The sequence below is a fragment of the Macrotis lagotis genome, chromosome 1 (genome assembly GCF_037893015.1).
Source record: "Macrotis lagotis isolate mMagLag1 chromosome 1, bilby.v1.9.chrom.fasta, whole genome shotgun sequence".
Classification (NCBI taxonomy): Eukaryota; Metazoa; Chordata; class Mammalia; order Peramelemorphia; family Peramelidae; genus Macrotis; species Macrotis lagotis.
In genome coordinates this window covers 776129401-776140767 of record NC_133658.1, presented here as the reverse complement: position 1 = coordinate 776140767, position 11367 = coordinate 776129401, and positions in this window count along the sequence as shown.

The following is an 11367-nucleotide window of genomic DNA, read 5'->3' as shown; positions in this document are numbered from 1 at the left end:
GAAGGGGAAAGTAACAAATATTGGAGGGGTTGTGGAAAAATTCAGACACCAATTCATTATTGGCAGAACTGTGAACTGATCCAACCATTTTGCAGTGCAATCTGGAATTATGTCCAAAGAGTTATTAAATTGCCCATAGCTTTTTTTAAACTATAAAGGGCATAAGAAGGAAGGCACTATCTACAATCAGAGAGAGAACTGATAAAAATAAGTAAGTATAGAATGACTTTACATTCACACACATATTTTTTTTAGTTTTTTTAATTTATTTTTTTATTAAAGATATTATTTGAGTTTTACATTTTCCCCCAATCTTGCTTCCCGCCCCCCCCAGAATGTACTTTGTCCGTCTTTACTTTGTTTCCATGTTGTACCTTGATCCAAATTGGGTGTGATGTCACACACATATTTGTGCTTAATGATAGCCATCTCTAGGATGAAGGGGAAGGAGGAAAGAAAATAGGGAAAAATATAAATTTATATAATTATTTTATTAAATATTTACAAGGGATAGCAAGATATACTTAATCAATTTGAAGTTTCATGTGCAATAATTTTTTATTAAACTATATTATAACAATTCTTGTTTGTTCCATAAATTAAAAATAAATAATTGAAAAATGATACTGCTAGGTCCGTACCTCAAAGAAACTGAAGAAAAAAGGAAAAGGATCCTATGTGTACCAAAATTTTTAAAGTAGCTTTGGGAGGAGGGTTGCAAAAATTGGAAATTGAGTAATCTGAAAGTTTTAGAGCATATTAAAAATTAGACTTGAGATTATGTGTGTTTGTGTGTGTATATATGTGTGTGATATAACCTAGGTGATATAATATTAAAAAAACTAAAAGAATCAATCGTAGAATGACAGAGTAAGTTGTGGAATGTGATTATAATGGAATACTATCATGCTATAAGAAATGATGGGGGAGTGGCTGGAGAAAAAAAACAAACTGGGAAGACTTATTTGAATTGATTAAAAGAGGAGTGACCAGAACCATGATAATATTATACATTTTTTTTAAGATTTTTGCAAGGCAGATGGGGTTAAGTGGCTTGCCCAAGGCTACACAGCTAGGTCCTTACTAAGTGTCTGAGACTGGATTTGAACCCAGGTACTCCTGACTCCAGCACCGGTGCTTTATCCACTGTGCCACCTAGCTGCCCCCAATATTATAAATTTTAATAGTAATAATATAATGATGATCAAATGTGAAAGACGTATCTGCTCTGATCAATACAATGATCTATTCTAAGATAATTCTTAAGGACTCATGCTAAAAATGTTATCTACCTCCTGAGAGAAAACTGATAAATTTTTTTTTTAGTTTTTTTTTTTTTTTTGCAAGGCAAACGAGGTTAAGTGTCTTGCCCAAGGCCACACAACTAGGTAATTAGTAAATGTCTTAGACTGGATTTGAACCCAGGTACTCCTGACTCCAGGGCTGGTGCTTTATCCACTGCACCACCTAGCCGCCCCCAAAACTGATAAATTCTTGACAACAAATTAAAGTATTCACTTTTTCCACTTTATTTTTCTTGCTTTTCTTTTTACTAACATGGCTAATATAGAAATATGTTTTGCATGATTTCACATGTATAATTGATATCATATTGTTTGCCTTCTCATTGGTGGAGAATAACTTGGAGAAAGGGAAAAACTTAGGAACTCATATTTAAAAAAAATAATGTTAAAAAAGTAATTAAATAGGAGCAGTTAAGTGGCACAGTGGATATAACACTGGTCCTGCAGTCAGGAAGACCTGAATTCAAATTTGACTTCAGATACTTAGTACTTATTTAACTGTGTGATCTTGGGCAAGTCACTTATCTCCATTTCCTTGCAACCCCCCAAAACTAATTAAAAAATAAAAATTCACTGAAAGGGAAAAAAAGTTACACAAGAGAGCAGAAGTTGACAAAGGAACACAAATAAAAGGACATGTTAGTACTATATGTTAAATTTAATATATATATATGGTAAAGAAAATATGAGATGAGAAAAATAACATGATTTCATATAAGAAATAAGTCCTATGACCCTTTGGAAGAATGATGCAGAACAGCAGCCCAAATCAGAGCAAGTTTATCTTTATAATTTTCCATTTGGAAGTGACAAAGAAAACTGTATTTTGTTTTAAAAGATCTTGTCTTGCTGTTGGTGATGTCTGTTTGGGAAATCCCATAGAGATGTGTAAATGAGGGGAGCAAATAACATTAAATCTTAATAGTTGGGAGGTCAATTCCAAAGATGGATCATTTAAAAGAAAGTTGTTTATCTTGATGGTGTTTTGCTTTTAGATCACATTAATTCTAAATATCCCTTCCCTCATTCTCCTGATTGCATACCTTCTTTTTAGTTGTTTTTTAAAAATATTATGTCATATAACATATCACACACACACACACACACTCATACCCACATATTCTCATGCTGAGTTTGTAATATGCACTAAAACTTTCAGATTACTTTCAAACTGCTATTCTTGAGCAACTGATTTGAAAAAAATACAAATTGCTAAACTTTACATATATCTCTATTAGATACAGTTAAATATTGGTGCTTGTTAACAATCTTTTTGATCTTGACTGCCATCTCATGTATTAGTGCTTCTTCCCAGTTTTAATCATCTGCAAATTTGCTAAATCTGCCATCTAGGACTTTATTCATGTCATTGATGGATAATAAAAACAAAATAGTTGAGAGTCATGCAGAGATCCTTAATCACTTCACCAGAAGGCAATGGCTGATTTTGAAACATTTTTAAAAAAAAATATTGTTTCAAATTCTCTCTCATTCTCCTAATCCTTCTCCACCCATTGAAATACCAAGTATATATAAAACATTTATGTATTAGTCATATCACAAGAAAACTAAGGGAAGAAAAGTGTATTTCAATATATATACTCAAGAGTTCATTAGAGTTCATGCTGTTCTGGACATAGAAAGCATTTTTCATGATGAGTCCTTAGGTGTCTTGGATCATTGTATTCATCAGAGTAGCCTAATCTTTCACAGCTGATTATTATTACATTATTGTTATAATACACAGTGGTTCTCACTTTATTTTGTATCAATTCACAGAGTTCTTGTCATGTTTTTTGTTTGTTTGTTTGTTTTTTTTTAGTTTTTACTAGGCAATGGAGTAAAGTGGCTTGCCCAAGGCCACACAGCTAGGTAATTATTAAGTGTCTGAGGTCAGATTTGAATTTAGGTACTCCTGACTCCAGGGCCGGTGCTCTATCCACTGTGCCACCTAGCTGCCCCCATGTTTTTTTTTTTAACTAAAACCATTCACCTCATTATTTCTAATAGCAGTTATTCCCCTTTACAATCATATGTCCAGCCATTCTCCAATTGATTAGCATCCCCTCAATATTCTAATCTTTGTCAGTGCAAAAAGAACTGATATAATATTTTTGCACATATAAATCTTTTTTCCTTTTTTAAAAATATCTTTGGAATACAGATCTAGTAATATTGGGTCAAAGATTTTATGTGATTTATAGTCCTTTAGATTTAGTTCTAAATTGTTCTTCAGAATGGTTGGATCATTTTACAATTTCACCAATAGTCCATTATTATATTTACTACCCTCAACTACTCCAGCATTTTTACTTTCTATTGAGTGTGGTACCTTAGAATTGTTTTAAATTGAATTTCATTATTAGTGATTTAGAGCATTTTTTCATATGACTATAAATGGCTTTGATTTTATCTAAAAACAGCCTATTCGTATCCTTTGACCACTTATCACTTGGGGAATGACTCTTATTTTATAAACTTGATCCAGTTCTTTACATATTTAAGAAATAGGCCTTCATCAGAGAAATTTCCCTTAATTTTTTAAATATTGCTTCACTTTTATGGTACCTTTTAACACAATGTAGTTTCCCTGATTATCTCTTTTAATTAGGTCTACTTTGCTTATACTTTGTCTGAGATGATGATTACTCCCCTACCTTTTTTACTTTAGTTGAAGCTTTATAGATTCTGCTCCAGTCTTTTATTTTAATTCTGTTTATATCCTTCTGTTCTATATGTGTCTTTTGTAAACAATGTAATGCTGGAGACTCGTTTCTATTCCTTTTGCTGTGTTTCTGTGTTTTGAGTAAGCTCATCCCATTCACATTCAGTTAGGATTTACTGTGTATTTCCCTCCATCCTATACTGTTCAGTTTGTCCTTCACTTTTTCTTATTATTCAATCCCTCCTAAAAAAAGTGTTTTACTTCCAACCACTACCACCATAATAATTATCTTTCCCCTTATATTTCTTTTTCCCTTCCCCTCCTATTTCCTTAGTGGATAAAATAGATTTCTATACCCAACTTTGTGAACTTTGTGTGTGTATACACACACACACACACATCCAACTGAATATATATATATGTGTGTGTGTGTGTGTGTGTGTGTGTGTGTGTGTTTATCTCTATCTATCCATCTATCTATCTATGTAACTATCTCTCTATCTATAGACTCAGGTATATATATATATATGTACATATATATATATTCATATCTACCTAAACTCAGATATCTCTATCTATAAATAAAATCTTCCCTCTTTCACTAATTCTATTGAGAAGAAAATTCAAGCTTTGCCTGCCACTCCACCATTTTCCTCTCCACTAAAAAAGTTCTTTTTGTGTTTCCTTAACTGAGAAAATTTTCCCCATTCTATCTCTCCTTTCTCCCTTATCCCAGCCCAAACCTCTTCCTCACCCCCTACATTCTCTTTGTTTGGAGATCATCCCAGCATAATCGACTCACACTTGTTTACTCTAACTGCCATACTAAGAATAAAGTTCTTAGGAGTGTAATCTTTCCATATAGAAATGTAACCAGTTTAATTTAATTGGGTCCCTTATGATTATTCTTTTGTATTTAACATTTTATGCTTGAGTCTTAAGTTTGAATGTCAAATTTTCTGTTTGACTGTGGTCTTTTCATCAGGAATACGTAAAAGTTCTCTATTTTATTAAATATCCATTTTCCCCTGAAGTTCTGCTTGGGAAGTTTATTTTTTAGTTATAATGCTAGCTCCTTTGCCTTCTGTTTCATCATATCCCAGATCATTCACTACTTTAATATGGAAGCTGTTAAATCTTGTGTGATCTTGATTGTGCCTCCATGATGTTGGAATTGTTTCTTTCTGGATATTTGCAGTATTCTCTCCTTGACTGGGGGCTCCAGAATTTGTCTATCATATTGCTGGGAGTTTTCATTTTGGAATCTCTTTTAGGTGATGATCAGTGGTGATCCAGAACTATTTATGGGCAATTGAGTTGTGAATTGGCTCCAGGTGTAACAAGTACTAGCAGTTGTCCAACTTCTTATTGTCTCTGGGCTGAGAGCTTCCAAATGTGCAGTCACTCACCCACAGATGGTGCTGCTACCATGCTCCAGGTTAGGTTGCACCCCAGTGTCACAGACTTCTCCTGCCAACTCCTGCCAACCTCTGAAGTTACCCTAGGCTAGAAAAATATTTCACTCTGAATTTTTTGTTGGTTCTGCCACTTCAAATCGAAATTTGATTTGTAGAATAATTTTAAAATCTTTGGTAGGGAATGATGGGAGAGTTCAATTGGGTTACTGTCTATAATCCACCCATCTTTTTTGAATCATTAATGACATTTCTTTAAGTCTGGTCAATTAACAAATTTTAGATTCATCTATTTATTTTACTGTTTAGACCAAATAGCTCTATCATTTCCATAAGAGCAGTACGAGATGTTATCAAATACTTTATAATTAGAGTATTTCTCTAATATTCCAATTTACTAATCTTGTCAGAAAAGGAAATAAAATTAGCTTGAACTGAATCTTGATAAAGCTTTGCCATCTTTTTGCAATCTCTACTTCCTTTCCTCTTTCCCATAGTATAGCTAAAAATGTTAAACATTTGTTGTTGCCCTTAGCTTTGCTTCCCAGTCTCAACGCATTTTTGAACTTTTGTTGCCCTTGACACTATCTGTCCATAATGTATTTTTGTATATATATATCCTTTATTATTTACTCTGCTTCCATTGTTTGTATACTTTTTAAAAATATAACTTGATTGATGAGTTTCCTATATATTTATATTGTTCTCTTCAGACAACTCTTGTTCTTTTCCCCCCCTTCTTTTTTTTGGAGTTGCTTTCTATTTTTTTTTCAGAATTTTATTCTATTTTCCTCTATGACTTCTGTAGGATTTTAATCCATAGGATCCCAATTATTTTTCTCCAATCCTTTTGAAATATGCTTTCCTATTAAGTGAATGTCCTTCAATTGGGGAATGGCTTAACAAACTGTGGTATATGTTTGTCATGGAACACTATTGCTCTATTAGAAACCAGGAGGGATGGGAATTCAGGGAAGCCTGGAAGGATTTGCATGAACTGATGCTTAGGGAGATGAGCAGAACAAGAAAAATATTGTATAACCTAACAGCAACATGGGGGTTATGATCAACCTTGATGGACTTGCTCATCCCTTCAGTGCAACAATCAGGGGCAATTTTGGGCTTTCTTCAATGGAGAATACCATCTGTATCCAGAGGAAGAATTGTGGAGTTTGAAAAAAGACCAAAGACTATTACCTTTAATTTAGGAAAAAAAACCCATTATCTTATTATGTAATTTTACTATCTCTTATATTTTATTTTTCTTCTTTAAGGATTTTATTTCTCTCTCATCACATTCAACTTAGTTCAATTTATACCATGAAAATGATGTAAAGACTAACAGACTGCCTTTTGTGCGGGGTGGGGGAGGGAAGCAAGATGGGGAGAAAATTGTAAAACTCAAAATAAATAAAATCTTTCTTTAAAAACAAAGAAATATGATTTCCTAAAATCTTGAGTGCATGTTAGACTATGTCTAGCCTTCTTTCTCTGTCATAAATTACAAGTAAAAATGGCAACTTTCCATCATTTTTATCTTTGTAACTATTTCTTGTTTGTTAGTATCAGATCCAGTTTAGAATTTCCCTGTGTTAGTTTCTTCTCTTTTGGGGAAACTAATTTATTGTTCAGTCAAGCTAAAACATCACTGTGTACTTTGCTTTGTCAGAGATAGAGAACTTCAGCTGTCTGGATCATTGCAGTTTCCCATCATTATAATGTCTTGCCTCAGTTTCAGTGTAGTGATCTTTTTACCCAATTCCTCAACTGTTTCCTCTCCAAGGAAAATGGCTCATTTAGATGCATTTTTTCACATTATTCAAAGGGTATACTGAATGGTAGGAGCAATACTTAGTTTCACCTATATATTTGTCAAAGTAGTAATTTAGCCATAATATTTAAAAAGACAGCAGGGCAATTACTATTGCTGATTGATGAGAGACTGACTGCAATCTTGCTGCTCTTGGTAATACTTAGAAGGAGAAAGAGGAACCAACCCGATCAAAGTAAACTTTAGGGGGTACATATGTATTTATAGGATCTGGGATATTTAGCTCCTCCTCAGACAGTCTGCTCCAGAGAAAAGACATGATTTTAGAACAGATACCAATCAGCTTTAGCCCTATTGCAGCTCAAAACTCCTAGGTTCCAATGATGCTGACTCAGCCCATGTAGTAAAAGGGATTATAGGCATGTGCCACTCAACCTGACTGGGGTACAGAAATAATCCAGAACATTCTTTTTTTGAGATAGGCTTTGTGTGGTGCTCTATTGTTCTACTGACTTGTTAAAAAAGTAGATGAAGGGGTGGATAGGAGTCAGGATTTAATTGCTGTCTGTCTATATGTCCTTCTTCCCTAGGTTTCCTTTACTGTGGTTTTGTTTGGCACTTAGCCTGGAAATGAGAGTCGACTTGCCAAATTGGTAAATTGATGATGATTTGGTAATTCAGATAATTCTAAATCTAGCTGTCAAAGTGAGTTTGAGCATCCATCCACAGGTACTATGATAAAGTATAGAATGATTGAAGGAAAAAGATTTAATTATCTGGAGTTTCATTGGATCAGATACTTTTTAGAACTGCAATGGGCCCTAATGATGATTACCTTTTAGTTTGAGAAACAGAACCATTGTTAAATGAAAGCAAATATAATATTTCATAAGTTGGAAAACCACTGTTCCCTCCACTCCCAAATGTCTTCTAACCCTAACTCCATATTCAATTCTTGATGATTCCTAAAATGGTAGGAGATTGAGCTTTTTAATTCATGTTTAGAGATAAAATTTAAAATGAAAATTTACCAGAGAAGTAACCCATGGACTAATTTCCACAATATATAAATGAAAGCTATAAGAAACCTTTTCTAGAAGCTATATTGGTAAGAGAGAAGAATAGGATACTGCTGACACAGGTGGCATAAACAAAGAAAATGAAGAATAAAAGAGAGATTGGGGAAGTCAGGTACTTTGCATACATAACCCCCAGCAACCTTTTACTTCTCCAAACTAAGCACCACTTCCAGATCTCCCTTTTCTACAGACACTCAAGGTAATAATGTTCTTTTAAAAGTAAGCCATTCTGAAACCTGTCTATAACTGTCCATAATGCTTCTGGAAATCTGCTTGTGTCTGTGAGCTCTTGAAGGCCAGATTTCTTTAGAATTGATTTAGCCAATGGATGATAAAGTACTGATCATTTGATTTTACACTAAACAGTCTAGACACAGGAATCTTGAAAACCAGTCATTTTCCTATTGGAACCCCAGTAGTGAAAATCATCTGCTTTGCTTAGTGACAGAACTATGCCCCAGAAGAGAAAATGTGAAATCTAATTATATTCAGAAGTTTGTCTGGTAAGATGTTATCTAGGGAGTTTTTGAAAGTTTCCTTGCATGGAACTATGAGATTGGAGCCTGAGGGCAAACTAATTCTGCTTTTCTGGTTGAAATTCAGCTAGGAATCTGCAACAGAAGGCGGGTGGTTTCCAACTTCTTCAAGGTTTCCTAAGGTAGATGAGAGCATTCGGCCAGCTAATGAAACTTTTCATCACGAAAAACTGAAACTAATGCTGGTTCAATTTGAGAAGCCTCCATTCCTTTCCCCCCACCCTTTCATCATGAATGCAGATTCTCAGAAGCATATGGACTTATAGACAGGCTTCAGAATGGCTTACTTTAAAAAGAACATAATTAGCTTGAGGGTCCGTAGAAAAGGGAAATCAGAGTGATGAATAGATGTTTAGTTTGGAGAAGAAAAAGCTTCTGGGGGTATATATGACAGTGTACTTCAATTCTTCAATGAATTTGCTATCTTGTCTATCTGGACATTCCCTCCAATAGTCTAGACTTCAATCCATCTGTGTTTTTTGTCCATATCTATAAATAAATCATCCTTTCCTATCATCTTCCACCCAATGTGCTGAGAGTCATTCTTTAGATTTCCTGATTCTATGTACAGTTTTAATTGGTAGAAACTTTTTCTTTATGTTGGAGTTAAAAGTTTGCTTCCACTCACTGATCTTAGTTTTGTCCTTTGTAATAAAACAAGATATTATATCATGATCTTGTAACACAACTTGTTCAGTCATTCCTCAGTTGATGGACATCGTTGCAATTTCCAGTTCTTTGACACCACAAAGAAAGCTGCTATAAACATTTTAGAACCTATAGGTTCTTTTCTTTGTTCCTTTAATCATCTTTGGAAATATACTTAGTAGTAGTAGTATTGCAAGAAATAGCAAGTTGTACCATAATAGGTTTCAGCAATATTTCTTTTTTTTACACTGTTACATATATGCTTATACTGTTACATATATCCCATAAATTAAAAAAATAAAATAATCAGTTATGAAAAAAGGAATAAAACAAGATAATGTAGAACCCCTTTCCTTGGGGGCAGCTAGGTGACACAGTGGATAGAGCACTGGCCCTGGAGTCAGGAGTACCTGGGTTCAAATTTGATCTCAGACACTTAATAATTACCTAGCTGTGTGGCCTTGGGCAAGCCACTTAACCCCATTTGCCTCGAAAAAACAACTCCTTTCCTTGAAGATTGAGATTGTTTAATTGTCCCTATATCCCAGTGTCTTGGCTTATAGTAGGCTACTAATAAATGTTTGTTGCCTTGAATTGGAGTAAACAAAATGAAATCTAAGATGCCTTCAAATTCTTGAAGACAGAAATTTTGTTCTTTTTCAAAGTTTTTTCTTTTCCAGGATAAGCCCTCCCCTCCAAATGCCTTGATTCAATCTATATGCTAATCACCTTGTTTATGCTTCCTCTATCAGAAGTTTTTAACTTGGGATCTATGCATTTAAATATGTATGTATGTATGTATGTATGCATGTATGTTTGGATAGATATGTATAAGTGTAAAAACTATTTTCACATATTAGTTTCCTTGATAATCCTCTGTATTTTATTTTATATTCATAAAGACATTCTTCTAAAAAGAGATCTGTATAAAACCAATGGATCTGGTGACACACAAAAAAATTAAGAGCTGCTTAGATATACCCATGCTTGACAAAGTTCCTTCTAAAATGTGGGAACTAAAACTTCATACAATAGTTATATTCTGACTAAACCTATGACTTCCCAGATTTTGGATTTTGTGCTTAGAAAAATGTAGCTCAAGAAGTAATTCATTTTTTTGAGGTAATGTCAAATCATATGGCTAACATATTGAGCTTACAGTCCACTAAGACTTCAGGTTATTTTTTCACACATCAAAGAAGAACTAGACTGATTCAGTGTAGTTTCAGTATGTAGAACTAAGACTCAGAGGTAGATGTTGCAAAGCAGGGGAACTTCATATGAGGATGAACTTTCTAATAATTAGAGCAATCAAAAAAGGTTTCCCTGCCCCAGGAAATGTATGAACTGGTACTACCCAGAGCTATTGTAATAGAAACTTGTATATATATAGATATAGATATAGATATAGATATAGATATAGATATAGATATATCTATATATCTTACAAATTTCCTCTAATTCTAGGGTCTCTCTCTCTCTCTCTCTCTCTCTCTCTCTCTGATGGGATATCTCTTCTCAGAGCCTCCATTTTCTAAGGAACAGTCTTTTCTTTCTGGCCAAAAATCTTCCTAAAACAGACTTAGAGAGGTTATGAACTATACCAGAAGGTACAGTCACAGACTTTTGAAATTTCAGTGACTGGGTTTTAGATGGATTATTTAGTGAAGAATGTTCCCTTGTGACAGTAGAATTAAAAAAAAAGTATGGACTTTCAATAGAAGAATGTGTTGATGTGTGTATGGATATTGTTATGAAATAATGTGTCATGCTGAAATTATCTCTCAGCCCTGGCAATAACCTACTCCCGTAAAAGAAAAATGACTGCTCTTCATCATTGACCTCAAAGTTTTATTGTTCCTGAATGATTTCCCCAGTAGTTAGAGAGATGATAGTGGTAAATGAGGAATCTCTTCACATTCACATTTTGCTGGATCTTAATTGAAGGA